Genomic DNA, 8,288 nt, shown 5'->3' with positions numbered 1-8,288 from the left:
CTTGATAAGAAATGTACTCATTACCTTGCTTATGTAATTGTAACCCCTCTGTATGGTATTTTCACAATAAAAAACATTAAAAAATGAAAAAAGAGTTAAAGCAGAACACTTATGGTTCAAGAAATAAAAACCCTGAGTTCAAAACCCAGTGCTAACAACAACTTCTTTTCCTGAAAATAAATTAAAAAAAAAACAGAACAAAGATGTATCCTATTACTAAATATGAAAAAACATAACCCAGAAGGAGATAAAAGAAACAAAGTTGAAAAAAAAAGAAAAAAAAAAGAAACAAAGTTGTTACAATATATCAAGACAAAGTCTAGGCTTTAAGAAAAAGAAAGAACTTTTGAATTCAGCAAAGTAAAAGGCAAACCTGTTGTGTTATATACAACAAAGATAGGCAGCAAAATGCTAAGGATATTTTGCAGGTGTCAAATGTTAACAGCTATTTTATAGCAATAATTACAACCCCATTCAAATAACCAGTGGGAAGGATGATTAGAATCTAAAGCTCATAATGATGTTTCATCAAATGAAATAAAAGTAAATAGATAAAAATCATTTAAAAAAATTCTGGCCAGCAGCTGATATCTCATGCCTGTAATCCTAGCTACTCAGGAGGCTGAGATCTGTGGATCCTAGTTCAAAGCCAGCCTGGACAGGAAAGTCCATGAGACTCTTATCTCCAATAAACTACTCAGAAAAAGTGGAAGTGGTAGAGGGCTAGCCTTGAGCTCATGGAGGCTCAGGGACAGTGCCCATGTCCTAATTTCAAGCCTCAGAATGAGCTAAATAAATAAATTCTTGAGTTGTGTTTTAATTGTTCACTGAGCTACTCAGGGGTGGCTCAAGACGGAATGGCTCAAGGTTCAAAATCGGGCCAGGAAAAAAAGCCTAAGAGACTGCATCTTAAAACAGCAAAAAGCACTGCTGAATCATGGCTCCAGTAGTAGATCACCAGCTGAGCAAGTAAGCCAACCTAGAGAAAGGCCTTCAGTTCAAATAACTGCAACCAACAAATCAACACAATAAATAATTGAAATCTGAGGCTGTAAAATTACAATAGTTGAAATGGAAAACAACACTAGAAGAATTCAAGGGAAGAGGTAAATTGGCAGTAAGTGAACTTGAAAATCAATAGCAACTATGTTTTTACAGAATGAACTGGACAGCATTTTCTTGGTTTGTGTTCCCTGAAAGGAACTTGTATTTTCCTTAAAAACTGATATAACTAGCTACTGGCATTTGTATAGACATTTAGTTTTCTTATTAGCCATAGCAGAAAATTTTTGTGTTCATTCTTTTAATCTGTATGACTGATTGAAAGCTTTATTTTTTGGCATTTTTCTTGAGCCTGGAAGTTTACTTTTGTATTTGTTTTAGCTGAAAATATCTTTATTTAGCATTCAACTTCACATAATATTTTTATGTAGAGAGAATTTTTAAATTTTTCTTCAATACCAAAAAGAAAAAAACCAAAATGACTTTGCATTTTGACCTCCATTGTTTCTGCCATGAAGTTATTCATAATTTCTCTTTTTATTAATAAGTGTTTTTATTGTGAAAATACCATACAGAGGGGTTACAATTACATGAACAAGGAAATGTGTACACTTCATCTTATTATTTTTTAATTGTGAAAATACCATACAGAGGGGTTACATACATGGGCAAGGTAATGAGTACATTTCTTACCAAGCATTGTTGCCTCCTCCTTTGTTTCCCCTTACCAGCCATCCCTTCCCATCTCCAGCCCCCCTGCTCTCCCTCCTCCCGTCCTCCCCCACTCCTCCCTCCTGTGGAATGATGGCTCAGTGGTAGAGCACTAGCTTTGAGCAAAAGAGCTCATGTACAATACCACCCAGACCCTGAGTTCAAGCCCCAGGACTGTCACACATGCACACACACACACACACACACACACTTGCTCTCTCACACATACATACAGGCAATAGTGTATTTATAACATACTTTTGCCTATTAGTTATGAAGAATACAAAAAGAATTCAAAGATTTGTGTAATTTTCTTTTAAAATTGATCTTCTGAATTGATATTTTTATATAATTTGTCCATTTGGTAATATTTCATTCAAATAATACAGTTCCTTTTACTTCTTTGCATGCCCTCCACCACACTTTAGATTTTCTTTGTGTAGTGAGATGGTTAGTATAATTGCACTGTTCTTCAATTTTAGTAGTAATTCTAAATATTTTCTTACAATTGTTTTTGTGTGTCAATATAGGGGCTTGAACTCAGGCCTAGGCTCTGTCCCAGAACTTTTGTGCTCAATCCTAGTACTTTACCACTTGAGCCACAGCTCCAACCTGTGGATCTTGGTGTTTAATTAGATATAAGAGTCTCATGGACTTTCCTGAGTAGGATGACTTTGAATTTAGAACCTCAGAGCTCAGCTTCCTGTGTAGCTAGGATTACAGGTGTGAGCTATTGACTCCTGGCTCTTAAACAGTTTTATATCATTACATGTTTTACTGGCTTGTTAGGAATGATTCTAAGATGGGAATGAGTGATTCTCCTGTACTTTGTAGTTGAACTGAGTTGCTTTATTAGTTGTAATGGATTTTTGGTGGCGGTTTTAGGTTTTTCTATACATGAAAGTGTCCTGTCAAAGAAAGCTTATTGCTTCCTTCCCAATTTAGATGCTTTTTGTTTCTTTGTTTTAAAAATTACACTGTGATATTTGTTTTAAAATTTATAAATCAATTTATTTTCTTTAAGTAGTTGTACAAAGGGATTACAATCCATGTCACTTTATGAGTAGAATGAATCTTAATCAATGTCATGCATTTCACTGTTCTAAACATCTATCACAAGCTCTGTAATAGTCTGCCATCTGTCTTATTCCCTGACTGGGTAGGCTTGTATTGTTTCTAAACTTAGAAGAAAGTTCAAGCTTTTCATTGTTGAATATGATGTTTTCTATGCTTTTGTCACATATGGACTTTATTGAGTCATATTCCTTCCATATCTAATTGATGTTTTCTATGTTTTTGTCACATATGAACTTTATTGAGTCACATTCCTTCCACATCTAATTGATAGTTTTAATTCTGAAAGGCTATGTATTTTCCCAAATGCCTTTTTGCATCCATGGAGATGATTATATGATTTTCATTATTTATTCTGTTAATGTGCTATATCACATTTATTGATTTATGTATATTCAACAGCCATCCTTAACTTTCCAAAGATAAATCCTAAATAGGATAACCTAAATAGGATAAATCTAACTAAAGAAATGAAAAAATCTATCTGTATATAAATAATTATGACATATTGATTAAAAACGACAGGGACATAAAGTATAAAAGGATAGCTTGTGTACATGAGTCAGAAGATTTAATATTGTTGTTACTCATATTACCCAAAACAATTTAGAAATTCAAAGTAAACTATAACAAAATTGTAGCGATAAGTTTTGGTAGACAAAAATCATCCTAGAATCCATATGAAAACCACAAAAATCAAACAAAATAGAAATATATTGGGTAAAAAGAATAAAGCTAGAGGCCTCACACATGGTATTTTCCAAAGGATAAAAGTTTCTGTTCTGAAATAAATTAGTTCTAAACATCTAGTATACAGCAATGTGACAATAATAATAATCCTATATTTCCCATGTTGAGTTTACTAAGGGAATAGATGGATCTTCAGCATTCTCACATACACAAAATCTACAGTGGTGATAGATGCACGGATTACATGACTGTGTTAATTATTTCACAGTATAAACACAGATAAACTTTATAGTTGTTAATTATCTCTCAATCAAGCTGGAAAACAGCAGGGCATAATACTAAATAAATATATAGTTATGTCATTTAGAAGAATTCTTGAGCCAGTCAATCAATGCCTCACACCTGTAAGGCAGGCTGAGATCCAGAAGACTGTGCTGAAACAAGCCTGAGCAGAACAATCCACAATTCCATCTCCAAAATAATCAAATGCTAGAGCTCAAATGCTAGATCACTATATGAGCAAGTAATTTAAGTAAGCTGAGTGAACATGAGACCTGAGTTCAAACCTTAGTACTGCAAAATATAAATATGAATATAAATGAATGAATAAATAAGTAAATAATCCTTGAGTTTTAATTTCTTGATTATGTTTCCAGATTTCTTTATAAATATATGAAGAAATTTTATGAAGAAATTTGTCTGCTTTTCTTCACTTAAGGTGACTACATTCTTCATGTAGAGATTTGTCTACACAGATCCTAAAATATATTAGCATGTGTTTGTATAAGCTCCTTATTACATGTATTTATATATATTCTTATTTTATTATAAGCTTCTACTTCTGTACATTTTTTCCTAATTTTTTCCTCATTTATTTATATAGCTTTTGGTTGTCTATTTATAAACTTTTGAATATTTTCAAAGTTGGATATAAGGAGCAATTTTCATGTTATTTTCTCTTTTCTGGTATCTTAATTCCTTCTCTTATGTAAGAAACTACTTTTTTGCTATTGTTTTGATAATGGCATTCATAGTTTTTCATTTTACTTTAAAAACTATTGTACATTTAGGTTTGGCTATAGATTATACTGGTGTAGTTTTGAGCATATCATAAAGGTATTGATATGTAATATTTCAATTGTAATGATTATTCTATAATTATGTTTGCTGTCTTCTATGATGTCAGAATTATTTTAAACAGTTTTATTTCCAAAATGGTCTGTCTCTTTTATTTATACTTTCATTATGATTACATATTACTACATTACAAGATAAATGGATGTAATAAACTTCTTTTTTGTTTATGTTCATTTTGTTTCGAGAATTTACATTAGCAATTTGTATGTTTCTTTGAACATTGATATACCGTTTAAATTTATTACATAGTGAAAAAATAAAGTGTTTTGGAAGTTTTACTTAACAAATAATGAATATTTTTTTCTTTCAAATGAATGTATATCAAAAAAATTCGAAGAAAGATGAGCGAAGACAATATTAATTTCTCCCTTATGTCTTGCTTTAAATGTAATCTAATTAAAGAATTGAGGGTTGGGAAGGTGGCTCAGTGGTAGAGCACTTGCCTTGCGTGCCTGAGGCCCTGGGTTCAATTCCTCAGCACCACATAAGAAAAAAACCAGAAGTGGCGCTGTGGCTCAAGTGGTAGAGCACTAGCCTTGAGCTGAAGAGCTGAGGGACAGCGTCCAGGCCCAGAGTTCAGGCCCCACGACCCCCCCCCCCCAAAAAAAAGAATTGATATTAACTATGTTGAAAATACTAAAAGTTTCTGGCATTTTGTGTTTATGAGATGTTTTGTTGTTTTTGTTTATATGTTGATAATTTTAATAGTAAAATTTGGTTACACAGTATTATTCATCATTTGAAACTCATGTACTTTATATCATAGCTTAGAAATTTCTCTCCATCTTTGCAGTATAAAATAATTTTAAAAGCCATTTTAAAGTAAAACACGACCATGTCTTGGAAATGTTTTTCAAGTGACTGAACAGTGCTTTGTTACCCACCATAAAACTCTGGAGACATTCCTCAGGCCTAATTGCCTGAAGTTCATAGACCTGGCCAGAACTTAGGAGCAACCAAATAAAATCTCAGTATCTGGAGGGTAGCTATCATTTTTTTTCATCCCCCATATTATCAGTACTTGCTTGCACTTTTGTTCCAACTGAGCTCAGGCTAGTGCTCTACCACCTGAGCTATTCTTCCTGCCCTGAGAATAATTATCTTGATTCAGCTGCTCATCATTCAAGTTAAATGAAAAACAGTAATTGACCATTGTGTGTACCAATGTCAAGACAAGATCCATTTTGTGGAGTTGTCACACACACACACACACACACACACACACACACACACACGTGCACGCGCGCACACACACACACACACACACACACACACACACACACACACACACACACACACACACACAATGTGTGAGTCTCATGGACTTTCCTGCCTGTTCTGGCTTCCAATAGTGATCTTTAGCCTCCTTAGTACCTTGGATTATAGGCATGAGTCACTAGCATCCAGCTTCCTTGTAATTTTTATTGCTGTTTGTAAATAGATTTTGTTGTTGTTGTTGGTTGCAGGCTTAAACTCTGGGCCTGAGCGCTGTCCCTGAGCTCAAGGAAAGAGCTGTACCACTTGAGCAACAGTGCCAAATCCAGTTTTCTGATGACTAATTGGAGATTAAGAGTGTCAAGGACTTTTCTAGGCTGGCTTTGAACTGTGATCCTCAGATCTCAGCTTCCTGAGATTGCTTGAATTACAGGTATGAGCCACCAGCACCCTGCTTAAATAGTTGTTTTTTTTTTAACCTTAAATCCTGCCCATTCTTTTATGAATGTATACTATTAAGTATACATATTCTATTTCAATAGTATATATTTATTGATTTTGCATATTTTTATTATAGTTGGTGTTGAAAAATACTAAAATAGTTTCATGTTTGCTGATATTTCAAGTTTTTTTTGTTAAATTTGACATTTTATTTTTTATTTTATTTTATTTTTGGGTCCGGTCATGGGGCCTGAACTCTGGGCCTGGGCGCTCTCCCTCAGCTCTTCAGCTCAAGGCTAGTGTTTTACCACTTGAGCCACAGCACCACTTCTGGCTTTTTTCTTTTTGCTTATGTGGTGCTGAGGAATCGAACCCAGGGCTTCATGCATGCAAGGCAAGCGCTCTACCACTGAACCACCTTCCCAGCCCCTAATCTGACATTTTAAAAACATTTCTATTCTCAAAAGAATATTGTTATTCCTTTTTTAATGACATGATGGTTTTTTTTTTGCTGTAGTTGTTTTCTATTTGATTTTTATACATTTTCCTTTCCTGTCATCTAAATACAGATGTTTCATTTTAACTACTTGAAATATGTATGGTTTAATATTTCCTTCAATGTTTGCTCTCTGTTAATTTTGTTGTGTTTAACAGAGTTAATCATACTTAGTTCAAAACATGCTAAGCCCATTAGCTGGTTTTCTCCTCTGGCTACAATATCTTTTCCTAGAACCCTTAATCTCCCATTGTGATCAACACATATTGTCTTGAGTTTTAGACTTTAGAATACATATTTTAAGAATATTTCTTTCTTGTTTAGCCTTTTTTTTTTAAGCCCAGGGATTTTGACTTGCTAAACACATGCTTACACTCTCAGAACTTTCATTTTTACTTTGTTTTTAGATATCAGGGCTGTCCTGGGACAGAGTTCTCTGTCTCCACCTCTTAAGTAGCTATGATAACAGAAGTGTGCTATGATTCTCATCATCTTGTATTTTCTTATAGCTGCCTTTTGCCTTTATCTAATTTCATTTTAAACGTTATTTCAAACCTTTTTTGGTTTGTTTTCTGATTTGAGACAATTTGTTACCATGAATTTCGGGTGACCTCAAATTTATTTTCCTTCTGCTTCCACCTCACAAGTTGTGGGATTATAGGCCTATGCCACTATTTTTTGCCTTTCTAAAGCATTTTTAAGGATAAGCTTTGTATGATGAACATTTTAAGGTGTTCAAATCCAAGAAATGCTTTATTGTGTCTTCTCTTCCCATGTTTGTGTGTGTGTGTGTGTGTGTGTGTGTGTGTGTGTGTGTGTGTGTGTGTGTGTGTGTGTACCTGGTTATACATTTCCAGCATTGAGAGCTCTTTATTCCCCAGTTCCTCATTCAATGTTTTTGACTGCTTAATTGAATGTGTGATTTCTTGTTTATTTTGTGTGTTTTCTTTTCTATGTTGATCCCCTGTTGTCACTGTATTTTATTTTGGTCCCCTGGTATTGGATATACATTTATATGAATTAGGGAAGGAAAGGGGAACAGCAGAATGGTGAGACAAAGGTCTCACCAATGGAAAGAACCAATGCAACAGCGATACTCACAAGACTATGTTGGAAATGATCTGTACAACTTGGGAGGGGGGATTGGGAGGAGGAAGAAAAGTGGGAGAAAATTGAGATTGGAGGAAACAAATTTGACAAGAAATGTACTTATTACCTTACTTATGTAACAAATGTACTTATTACCTTACTTATGTAACTATAACCCTTCTGTACATCACCTTGACAATTAATAAAACCTACATAGACACATGATATTCTCCCCTTTCTGATGAATATATAATATTCCGTCTCTTCATCATCTTGCACCTAGTATAATATTCCTGAATTGGAATTACCTTTGATATTGTAGAATTTATTTTAAAGTAAGGGTTTTTTCTTTTTTTTCTTTCTTATTTTTGTTTTTTGTGCTTGTCCTTGGTCTTGAATTCAGGGCCTAGGCACTATCTCTGAGGGTTTGATC

The sequence above is a fragment of the Dipodomys merriami genome, unplaced genomic scaffold, assembly GCF_024711535.1.
Source record: "Dipodomys merriami isolate MVZ:Mamm:240054 unplaced genomic scaffold, mDipMer1.0.p SCAF_38, whole genome shotgun sequence".
Lineage (NCBI taxonomy): Eukaryota > Metazoa > Chordata > Mammalia > Rodentia > Heteromyidae > Dipodomys > Dipodomys merriami.
This window is presented reverse-complemented; position numbering follows the sequence as displayed.